The sequence below is a fragment of the Festucalex cinctus genome, chromosome 4 (genome assembly GCF_051991245.1).
Source record: "Festucalex cinctus isolate MCC-2025b chromosome 4, RoL_Fcin_1.0, whole genome shotgun sequence".
NCBI classification, from domain to species: domain Eukaryota; kingdom Metazoa; phylum Chordata; class Actinopteri; order Syngnathiformes; family Syngnathidae; genus Festucalex; species Festucalex cinctus.
The window spans coordinates 11,052,385-11,065,376 of NC_135414.1; the positions used below are offsets into that span (position 1 = coordinate 11,052,385).

Genomic DNA, 12,992 nt, shown 5'->3' on the forward strand with positions numbered 1-12,992 from the left:
AGGCTGCATCAAAGCCTTCTGTATGCTCTAGCATAAAAAACAAACAAACAAAAAAACGTATAAATACGTCTTTGGGACAGGTAGAACATTAAAAAAACGTATTTATACGTTATTGGGAGTAAATGAGTTAAATAATGTACTAAAATATATGCACATCTAATAAATACTGCATGTGATGTTTATAAAACACACCATGCAGGATACAACACAATGTTTTGCTGTTTCACATGTCATTTCAGTTGCTATGAGGCTGGACTAATCCAAATTAAACAGCATGCATAGGTAAGCCCACCATAAATTGTGGCAAAGGGTTTTTCTGCCCCACAACGCAGAGAAAGGATAGGAAGAGGTGGTAGGTGATGCATTATCAGATGATGTACACACTTATGGAAATGACTGCACTAATCATTGTAGTTATATTTGTTCATGCACATTGCATGTGACGTGGTATGTTGTATTAAATATTAGGGATGTTTGATAACACTTTTTTTCAGACCGATACTGATACTCAGACCCTCAGTACTCACCGATACCGATACCAACTGCCGATACCAGTAGTACATTTTGACAAATATAAAAAATCACTAAAAGATATTTTTAAACAATTATATTTCCTTTAATTTTGACAAAAAAAACAACACAGTCACTCTTCAATCGTCTTAACCAGTGTTGCCACAGTTACCTTGAAAAAGTAACTTAGTTACTTTACTGATTACTTGGTTTTAAAAGTAACTAAATTGCGTTACTGATTACTTGATTTTAAAAGTAACTAAGTTAGATTAAAAGTTACTTTTTTAGTTACTTTCAGCAGCTGCCGATAACACCATCTCAACATAAAAATAATGCAGTAGAAACGGAGTTCCAAATACTTTATTGAAAGTGCATTTTTAACATGAAAATAAAGGTTTTTTTTTAATGAAAAACAAAATAGGCAGTCTCTCTTGACTTCTTGTAACGTAAATACTTTTTATAAAACAAAAAATAAAAATCTATCCAGGTTGAAAATGAAAATCCCCTAAATTCCTCTATTGTTTGTTTGTTCCGCTATTCCAGTGTGTACACATGTATCAGTTTAAATATTTATTAGTAGTTATTGACAGTTATAATTGTTTTTTGGTTTGTTTGTTTTTTCTCTTCAAAATAAGGATCAGGAAAACAAAAGGTTGATAATTTAATGTTAAATATAAATATTTAACCTTTAGACAGACACCAACACAATTAAACAGAATATTTGCACATTGTGAAGTATTTCAGAAACATAAATTTAAGACATGAAATAAACCTACCGTCCAGCCAAAAGAAATATGAAGCCACCTTATGGAACAATAAATCTATCAAACACATTTTAACCACTTAATATATGCAAAAATATTTCCAAAAGTTCATTTCCCTTTTTAATCAACAATTTTTGTATTGAACTTTTTTTTTTTCTTTTGTCATCACTTTCATTTTTGGTTAATGTATGACATCTTTTTTTGTTTTTTTAATCTGAGACACGATGATGACCACAGAATCACTACTGTTTATATTTTGTTTTTTGGGCTGTCGTAATTGCGGGCACGTCTCAGTTCTCCTATCTGCTGCTCATGCTAGTTGTAGACATTGACAGGGAGCCACAAACTGAGAAATGAGATACTTGCAGTGTGCTTTTAGCTTAGCTGGTGTGTTGGCTGTGGGACATACCTGTGTCGTTTGAATCCATGCATTGGATCGTCACGGGAGTTATTCTTTTTGGCTCGCGCGCAGTACCAACGCCGGCCCGGGACATACAAGTGCACCGAGAGGACTCGATAGTCATGGGAAATACCGAGATGTACGGCACTGGCTTCTGCAACCGTTCTTTGCAGCTGAGAGGCTGCATCAAAGCCTCCTGTATGCTCTAGCATAAAAAACAACAACAACAACAACAACAACAAAAAAACTTATAAATACGTCTTTGGGACACTTACAACATTAAAAAAAACCTTATTTACACGTTATTGGGAGCAAATGAGTAAAATATAGCATATACAGTGCTGCCGTGAGATACGAGTCACCCAAGATTTTCGAGATACAAGTCATCGGACAGCCAAGTTAGAATTTGTAAATGTTAAAAAAAAAAAAAAAAAAAAAAAAAAAAAAAAAAAAAAAGAGGCTTCAAGCTGTTTATTGCAACTCTCAGTTTAAGTTTACTGTCAAAAGAGAATTACATTTGTATTTAAGAGTTTGAGACCTGCGCCTTGATATGAATACAAACCATGGAGCAACACCTGAAGATTGACATCATACTGTATTAGTACTCACAGGCATATACTGCATTCTTTATCCTCTGCGAAGAATGACTATATGAATCCTACTTGAATTCTAGGCAGGAAGCACCCGCGCTGCTTTGCGCTATTGTGACTGCCCCGCTGCAATATGATTGGCTTCTGTATACAAGCAGGAAATTAAGTGTGAAGTATGAATTGGCCTTTATACTACCCCCAGGTGTCCAAGGCATGCACACCAGAATGAGCAGCACAGAGCGCGTTGAACTGAATGAGGAAGTGTGAAAACAGCTGTTTCTTTCCATTCGATGAGGGAGGATGTTTGAGATATGAGCGTTTTGAGTTATGAGCGTGGTCAAGAAGCAAATTGAACTCATATCTCAAAGTAACGCTGTATGTAAATGTCAAAGTGAGAAAACACAAGCTTTTTTTCCACCAGCTGTTACTATCTACATCTTAAAATTATGAAACATAATGCAGAAACAATGCGTACCTATTGAAATGATAAAATATAACCCTAACCCTAACCCGAAGTCTAGGTATGCCTGTGGATGTTTCTTTGAATTGTTCGTATTTACGTTAGCCTAGATAAGGATAGCCTACTGCCCAGAGCCAGCTGAGATAGGCGCCAGCACCCCCCGCAACCCTTGTGAGGAATAAGCGGTCAAGAAAATGGATGGATGGATAGATAAGGATAATGAATTTATGAAGTTGTAGCAATTCATTACTGCATGAATATGAGGATGTATTGAATTTAGATGTAGACTACTACAGCAACATGTGATGTAGTAAAGTAATTTTCAAACAATAAATGCACAGTGACAAATCTTTGTTACAAAACATAATGTGCCACAGTTGGTCCCTTAGTTAATTGAGTATCAAGGTCAATTCAGGCCTAAGCAGAGATGATGGGAAGTGTTCACAAAGATCATCAAGAGGTAAAGTAAGTGGAGGTAAATAGCCTTCTATCCTTGAGTATTGTTGAAGATGAGTGTGATGGATTGCTTTGGACAAACGATTTATCTCAGCATGGAGTACAGCGCTCACAGATGTTTTGCTCGTTTGACTGAGGCTTAGCTGGGTCACAAATTTTCTAAGTTGTTACTTAGAAGAACCATCATTATGCAAATTTTTTTATCTATAAAGTCACTGGAAACTTGGAATGCCTAATTACCCCCCCCGCTCCTAATGTGTCATCCAAAGTACAGGGGTGAAAGTTAGGTTACATTTGATTTAAACACGGAAATATTAAGAGTATTTGTGTGTGTGTGTGTACTGCATACTGTATATAGAAGAATCGAAGGGAGCCATTACAACTTGGATATTCTTCACTTGTATCATTATTATTATTATTATAATTTATAACAATAATAATAATTATTATTATTATTATCATTATCATCATCATCATCCTTCTTCTTCTTCTTCTTCTTTTTCTTCTTCTTCTTATTATTACTAATATAATAATAATAATAATACTAATTAGCATTATTATTATTATTATCATTATCATCATTATCATCATCATCATCCTTCTTCTTCTTCTTCTTCTTTTTCTTCTTCTTCTTATTATTACTAATATAATAATAATAATAATACTAATTAGCATTATTATTATTATTATCATTATCATCATCATCATCATTCTTCTTCTTCTTCTTCTTCTTATTATTATTATTATTACTAATATAATAATAATAATAATAATAATAATAATAATGATCATTATTATTATTATTATCATTATCATCATCATCATCCTTCTTCTTCTTCTTCTTCTTTTTCTTCTTCTTCTTCTTCTTCTTATTACTAATATAATAATAATAATAATAATAATATTATTATTATTATCATTATTATTATTATTATTATTATCATTATCATCATCATCATCATCATCATCCTTCTTCTTCTTCTTTTTCTTCTTCTTCTTATTATTACTAATATAATAATAATAATAATAATAATAATAATTATTCTTATTATTATTATTATTATTATTATTATGGGCGGCACGGTAGTCGAGTGGTTAGAACGTCCGCAGTTCTGAGGTCTCCGGTTCGAGTCCAGGCTCGGACCTTCCTGGGTGGAGTTTGCATGTTCTCCCCGTGCCCGCGTGGGTCTTCTCCGGGTACTCCGGTCTCCTCCCACATTCCAAAGACATGCATGGCAGGTTAATTGGGCGCTCCGAATTGTCCCTAGGTGTGCTTGTGCGTATGGATGGTTGTTCGTCTCTGTGTGCCCTGCGATTGGTTGGCAACCAGTCCAGGGTGTCCCCCGCCTACTGCCCAGAGCCAGCTGAGATAGGCGCCAGCAGCCCCCGCGACCCTTGTGAGGAATAAGCGGTCAAGAAAATGGATGGATATTATTATTATTATTGTCATTATTATTATTGCACTCCCCTGTCATACTGTGCATCACAAATCTCGTTTGTCATGTATTTTTCCCTTTTCATTAATATATTATCATCATCAGCAGCAGCATTATTATGATTGTCATTATTATTATTGCACTCTCCTGTCATACTGTGGATCACAAATCCCCCTTACTTGTTTTTGCTGTTCAGACTCTTCAGATCAAGCATTCTCCATCAGGCAAAAGGTTATCCGTGACAGTTAATGGGCCAGTGAATGTTGGTCAGACCATTAATTTGTTGTTCATATCAGTGTTTCTAAATTCTGAAGGTCAGTGAATGATGGGTAACCAGGAAGTAAGAAGGAATGTGGGTACACACGTTGAGGACGAACAAGTCTCATATGAGACTTTCGTATGAAGTCACTCAGAGAAAGGGTTTCCCACAACCAGACAATAAGATGACAAACGTTTTGGCTGGTGCTGGTGGCCTTTTTTTTTCTTTTCTTTTTTTTCTCACGACAAAAATGTAATTGAGTTTCCTCTTCTGTTCTTCACTTGCCTTTCTAAGCTGAGGTGTAAAATTGTAGTCAAGTAAGAGTGATGTTACCTCTGCTTTTTTTTTTAATTAGAGCATGAACATCAAATAAAACAGAAATAAGTAAGTAAAATATTAATTTGATGATTCAGATATTGATGAACAATATCACTTAATATAAAATTAAAGTTAATTAAGAAAAAATCTTTAAAAAGAATTCACATTCATCCCCATGGTCTTATACTTGTTTTGTTTCCTTGAGAAACAGCACAAAGGTTCAGTGTATATAAAAAGTCTACACACCCCTGTTCAAAAGCCAGATTTTTGTGATCATCCATCCATTTTCTTGACCGCTTGCTCCTCACAAGGGTCGCGGGGGCTGCTGGCGCCTATCTCAGCTGGCTCTGGGCAGTAGGCGGGGGACACCCTGGACTGGTTGCCAACCAATCGCAGGGCACACAGAGACGAACAACCATCCACACGCACACGCACACCTAGGGACAATTCGGAGCGCTCAATTAACCTGCCATGCATGTCTTTGGAATGTGGGAGGAGACCAGAACTGGGAGGCGGACGTGCTAACCACTCGAACACCGTGCCGCCCTATTTTTGTGATCATTTAAAAAAAAAAAAGTAACTAAGCAATAGCAATGATTTCTAAACATTTTCCACCATATATGCAACCTAGAACCTGTAGAACTATTTTTGGAAGGACTGACAATATTTGGTTGAACAAGTGTGCACACCCTCCACCCTCTTATAACTGATACGTGGCTGTGCTCAGAAGTAACCAATTACATTCAAATCACATGCTGGTTTGTTGACCAAATTTATTGATCTAGTTTTATGGCACTTGCAAAACAAATGGAATGTGTGCGTGCGTAAGCGAGACAGAAGCTACACCACAGTATTTACCCCAAAAGCTGCCTGTTTGACAGTTACTTATGATCATAAAGTAGGACTAATGTTGGCCTAAAAAAAAGGAACTTACTGTGTGTGTGTTTTTTTATTCATTTATTTATTTATTCTTTTTTTAATCAGAGTAGATTGAAATTTCCATGTTTGGGCAGACACAGACAAGCAATGCAGGACAAAGCTGTTGTTTCCTGTAGTCTGAAATGTAAACAAGAGGCGCACGCCGCTCAGTCACTCCTCCATTTACAGTCACCTTGACAGGTCTGCAAAAACGTGTGCGGTCATGTGACTGCCTGATGCCATTTGATTTGTGAAATGCAGTCAAACATCACTAATGTTTAGCACCTAAGGAGAAAGTCACTCTGATGAGCCAAAACCGAATAGATCGCAACAAGCTATTATTGATTGATAAATAGAAGTAGCAAGCGGAATCTAGCTCAATGTAGCGGAGTAAACATACTGTTTCTTATTAAATACTAAAGTAAATGGTATGTTTTATTAAAACTACTTTGTAAATACATTTGATTAAAAAAAATAAAAATACTTGAGTTACTGTAACGGAGTAAATATAGCATGCTGCTAGACACCTCTGCATGTAAGAGGCAAATTTGACCCAGGACAGGACAGCCCTAATATTTGGCATCTAAGCTGAAATGACACTGTAAATGAAAGGAAAACAAATCACTGGATTGGCCCGTTGGGAACAGTGTGATGGCCTCTGAAAGGCTCCATCAAATAAGGCACTCGGAATTACCACATATAATGCAGGTTGAATGCTTGCTCAGTTTTATATTTAAGAAAGGTTCAGTGTATTACGCTGTTTTCCATCTTATTTTGTTAAAAATACTGAATGTCTTTTTTTCAGTTTACAGTGATCAATTTCAAAATGTCATACAACTTTATACTTATTCTACTTACTTTCCGTTGTCAATGCTAAAATGTTTGTGTAGTCTTACAAAATGTTATGTACATCTGGTCATCCCGCTTGTTTCCACATCAAGGAATGTATTTCTTTCCCTTTTTCTGTTCACACACGATGTTCCTGCTTATTGTGTTGCCGACTTCTCTTCCCACCTACAAGTCATTAAAGCCGATCTAAGGAACTTTGATGTGGATCTTTATTGCAGCTTCAACCGGCGCTTGATTGTACTGCTTTGGTGCTGTCACTACACATAGTGTTGCGCTGTCAAAATTGCTGTTCTAATTGGCAGAGACTTAATTGCTCTGTCCCTCTAAACACTGATACTTGTGTTCTCAGAAATGAGTCATTACTGGAGGGCTTGGCTCTTTGTTTTACACTGTAGTGCAAGATGTATAACCATAATAAACAAAAGCTGAGCACCATCCCTTGTCATAGTGGCAGCGAATATAAACTGACTTGGTTGTTTTCAGTGTATTGTTGCGCTGCAGCTTGGAGTCAATTTGTTTTGAAGCTAAAGCAGCACGCTTGAGTGCTTTTTGGATCTTGTCACATCTGATCAATGCATATAAATGTGACGCTCAAGGCCTTTCAGAGGTTCTTCAATGTGGATGTTGGTCATGGCAGAAGATTTGAGTCAAAGTGTCATCGTCTTGCGCACTTTATATGATTCCCTTGCATCTGAAACAGACATCCACTGATCATTCAGTATAAGTCAACCAGGATCTGGGCTTTTTATTTTTATCGTTCGTTTCAGCATTCATCTTAGCAATCAGACCTGCGCCCCCGAGATAAGTACCATCTAATTGGTTTACATATCCGTAACTGCATGGAAACTTGGAAAGGTTTCAAATTCAAGGTAGTGAAAGTGAGAATAGAGCCGTCATTTTAAAGTATCCATGTGTTTATTTTCTATGCCGCTTATGCTGTCGCCTATTTGATTGCGATGCACAGCGCACTGGGGATTGGTGTCTGGCTAATCGCAAGGCACAGTGACAAACAACAATCACACTCACATTCATACCTAAGGACAATTGAGAGTATTAAATGAAGGTTATGCATATATTGATAAAGAGTATGTATATGTTATGTATGATATAAACAGAGAATTGGAATTCGAGTCTCACAATTGTTAGAAAGATAAAAAAAAAAAAAAGCAACATTCTGAGTTTACTACATAGCTAAATAATATTTTGACAGTGAACACCCTTTCTTATTTTTTATTTTTTTGTAATTTAACGTGTCACTAATGCAAACAATATTAGCATCAATGTCACCATTCGCTTGACATGTTTCTTGCAAACAGCACATGCTCTACTTTTTCGTGAGGAAAAAAAAATATGATGTGAAAATGCTACTGATTGCTCAAGAACGAAAAAGCTTGAAACAAGCTTTCAGTGGATCTTTCAAGAATGCTTTACTTGACTTGACTTGACTAAAATGGCCGGTAACATCTCCTTTGAAAGCAGCTGGCAGTGAATGAGACTGTTACGGAAAACTGCACATTTTGGAGTGACCTTTTACTGTGGGTAGCCTAAGGCTGCGTTCAGACTGCAGACATATCTGACTCCAATCGGATTCCTCCTCAAATCTGATTTATCAAGCTGACTGTCCTGACTGTTTTTAGCAAGCGTCCAAATCCGATCTGGCCCTGTTCAGACTGAGCCACATTATTGACCCATCTGACAGGTTGCTGAAGCAACGACGTGGAACGGAGATGGCGCCCAGCGCATTTGATGTTTGACGTCGTCGTGAGGCTGTTTACCACTCAGGACTTTCCATTCCTCGCAAGCGCATTAGGTGGTTTTCTTTTCTTTTCTTTTTTTTAAATGACCATATGTTGATGGCTATGGCCAGGCATGAAATCTCTATTTCCGATTGCACATGTGAAGAACTGATGGGGTCGCGAGACCGGTTTCAGCGCAAGTAATGTACGCTGTCACTGTATGCACCGCACCTGCAGCACATCAAGGGGCTACTTAAGGCGTGAGCCCAAGTTCAACAACTGCCGGATTATTCTTGCCCTTGCTCGCTGCATTTGCTCCAAGTTTGTCATCCGTCTCGTTGTCTTTTGAATCTGCTATTTGATATTCCGCGTGTAAGTACTTGCGTCAGTTTTGGTCCATACGAGTTTGTAATCTGTCCTAGTCTACCGGTACTCCTTTCTGTTTTTTGCAAGCACTTTCTGAACTCATTTTTCTCCTGTCATGGATGAAGGTGTGTGGATGTAGTGGATGGACCCAAAGGCGGAGAAACAAGGCAGGGAAACAGACCGGAAGGGCAACGTGGGGAACTTCATTTACAGTAAAGATGGTGATGGACATGACCGGATGGAACGTGAGCAGACGGGGCATGATGTGGACAGACGGGGCAGGACTGACTTGGCAGAACGTGGACAGACTTGGCATGAAGTGGACAGACTTGGCAGGACGTGAGGGCGACACTTGGCTTGGACGAGACGGAGAAACTTGACCAAACGTGAGGGAGAAACTTGACCACACGTGAAGAATGACTCGATAGCAAACGTTACTAACAAAGCACAGCACAGCACAGCACAGCACAGCACACCAGGACAGGACAGGACAGGACAGGACAGGACAGGACAGGACAGGACAGGACAGGACAGGACAGGACAGGACAGGACAGGACAGGACAGGACAGGACAGGACAGGACAGGACAGGACAGGACAAGACAAGACAAGACAAGACAAGACAAGACAAGACAAGACAAGACAAGACAAGACAAGACAAGACAAGACAAGACAAGACAAGACAAGACAAGACAAGACAAGACAAGACAAGACAAGACAAGACAAGACAAGACAAGACAAGACAAGACAAGACAAGACAAGACAAGACAAGACAAGACAAGACAAGACAAGACAAGACAAGACAAGACAAGACAAGACAAGACAAGACAAGACAAGACAAGACAAGACAAGACAAGACAAGACAATGCTACCACGACGCGTGAACAAACCCCACTGACTAAATACAACACTAATGACGCACTAGCAAGACGCACCTGGGAAACGCAGAGGGCACTAATTAGGTCACACATACTGGGAAGGGAAGACACACGCAGGCAAGGTTAATGATAACGAGACACGGGGAGAACTCAGGACAAAACACTACAAACACCTAAAACCAAACAAAACCTAACCATATGGAACCAAAACATGACATCTCCTTGACGTCTGCAGGTGATTTTTTTTTTTTTTAAGTCGGATTTTTCCTGGCCTTGTGCACCAGTGATTTTTGTTAATGAGTTTTTCTGTAAATAAACAAATTGTATTTGTCCTTATTTTGGTCTACGTTTGTGGTATCCCTTTTTCCTTCTTTTTTTTTTCTCCACCGCTTCGACCCAACACAACATGCTGATTAGCTGATCGTTTGAAACACCTGTGTTGGCTGAAGGAGACATGTAAAACTGCAGACCCGTCACCAGAAAGAAATTGTAGGGGGGGCATTACCTTTTTTTTGGGGGGGCACACTTTATCAACCTAAATCTAATGTTCATCAGGTTGAACAGCGGCATTGTGACAACTGCAAAAGTGTTCAGAAATATTTTCTGTCACTTAAAAGCGGCAGTTCGTTCTGAAATCTAAAAGACAAACTGAAAAAAAAATGTGTAGTTCATTTTGCATTTATTCAACTCAAAAGTTCATTTGAAACAAATCCACTCTTCACTTCTGTAAACAACTATGTCTGAATGAATGACTCTGTGACCCAGCCCCTTCTATCTGGAATTGGCTAGCAGTTGCCTTCATTTGCGTGTTGGATTAGGGCTGTACGATATGGACAAAATTTCATTTCATTTCTGCCAGACATCTCTATTCTTTGATCTTTGACTCAGCATGAGACTTCACATCATTTTACTTTTTTTATGGTGCCTTCTGTATTTTGTGTTATTTTATTTCTATACTTGTACAGATTTTTTATTTTTTTTTAGTATTTTATTTGGGTGTATACTTATCTACTTATATTTACTCGAATTAATTTTATTTTGTGTTATTTTATTTCACTTGTGTCTACTAAAAGACTAATTTCTATTCCATGCACAGCACTTTGTATGCAGCAATGGCTGTTTTAAAGTGATTTAGAAATAAGGTTGAGTTATGTCGATGATATACAGAAACAACATATGGGTTCAGTGAAAAACTAAGCAGAATATCAATCCAAAAGGATGTGTAAAGTGCTGTTTTTTTTTGTTTTTTTTATTAGAACTTAGTGACAGTCATCAACATGAACAAACTTGGCAATAAAAAAGAGAATTCAACTCACATTGTACTGCAACTGCTTTAGTGATAAATAATTTTATGCTCCTTAGTTGTTGTTGTGTATGTGTGACTGCTTGGGTCTGTTAACCGCATACTGTGTATTGCTACAATTCATCCGTGCTGTGTGGCTTGACTAATTAAAATAAAAGTTTGACACTCACTTGTAAACGTAACCAGTGGACTCAGGATTCCCATTGATGTCAACTGTGTCATCCTGGATCGAGGTTTGGCGTTTGGTGGCTTCCATTAAAGCGGCACGACGTGCTCACTGCTCAGTCTTTGTCCCAGCGCCAGCCGGCAAATGCGCACTATCTACCCGGAAGTGGATTTGGCTAAGGCACGTCTGCAGAGCGCGCGTCTCCCCCCCATCCCACCCCATCCCTCCTGATCCTGATTGTCATTGGCTCGCTTAGTTGTCAATCACAGCCAAACTTGAAAGGAGGTATGTGGTTGGCTGGCACGCCATGCTTTACTTGAAACAGAAGGCGCAAGTTTACGTGACTGATAGGACGAATAGTTGGTGAGTCATCTTGCTAGGGCGGGCACGGCTGACTGACAGGGCGGGCACGGATCCCCAAGGCCCGCCCATGGCGACGGGTCCGTAAAACAGGCTGGAGAACCACTGAACAGAGCAACACCTGTGCAAGAATCAAGCTGTCTAACCAGTACCTTGATATGCCACTCGTGCAAGGTGTTTGGCAAAGGACAATTGCTCACTTACTTGTGAAATACATTTGAGTGAACTACACCTGGGATTGACAAATAAACAAGACAAAGTTGATAGACTCGCAGGCAGAAATGACTTATTCTGTTGTTTGAATGGTCACAGATGGATACACAAGTTTATTGTACCTTCTGTCATCTAATGGAAGAGCATTTAATTGTTCTTCCTGTGACTATACGTCACTGGCATAGAGGGCTGAATAAAGATCTACTTGTACACTGCACACAGGTTGGGAATCACTGCACTCGTGCCCAAATATCCATCAGACTGATCGTGTACAATATTACCTTGTTGTATTATCTGTTTCTTTTTTTTTCTTGCCTCCCAGCTGGTGTAATTCTCACCTTTTCATCAAGTGAACAGTGTGAGCAGACTTCATGTTTTTCACGAGCAGCATGTTTGACATTCATTGCCGTTCAGGGTTTACCTTCTCTTCTATTGAATGTCTTCCCTGCAACAGTTAGTGTGGCTCAAGACTCAAGTAATTGCACTGTAAATATCACATATTTTCCCATCGTCTTGAGCATTTTGAGATGTTGCTCCCACTTATGTGATCATGATGTTGCCATCGGCTGTATCCGTTCACTACTTTTGTTCTTTTTTGTCTGTCTCTAAAACCACAATTGGTTTACTATCGGCGGAACCAAGCTCAGCGGAATTATCTACAAAATGGAGAACTCGGAAGATGAAGATGTTTCTTTTGGCATGAACAAAAAAGGCTTATAAATTATACAGGTACACACAAAATGCTTGGATCATGGAAGACAAAGCCAGACCTCAGTGGCTCATCCCTTTCATTATTTATTTTGCTGCTGCATTTGTCTCTTCTCGTTGCTGTTGCATTCATTTACCCAATTGTCTATTTTAATACTATGTTCATGTATTCCAAAGCCATTGCAGAATTCCCCAGGTGAATGCCACACAGTTGTTAGCTCTATTAATATCCTACTGTATGTTACATTCTGAAATGAAATGAATGTGAATTAATACAGTAGTATAGTATTTATCCTACGTCTGC

The 12,992-nt window shown here is 38.6% G+C and overlaps 1 protein-coding gene across 1 annotated transcript in view; it reads left to right on the forward strand.

The window, feature by feature from the left end:
• luzp2 (leucine zipper protein 2) overlaps positions 1-12,992 on the forward strand; it is a 166,765-nt gene that overhangs the window by 4,300 nt on the left and 149,473 nt on the right. The window lies entirely within an intron of this gene.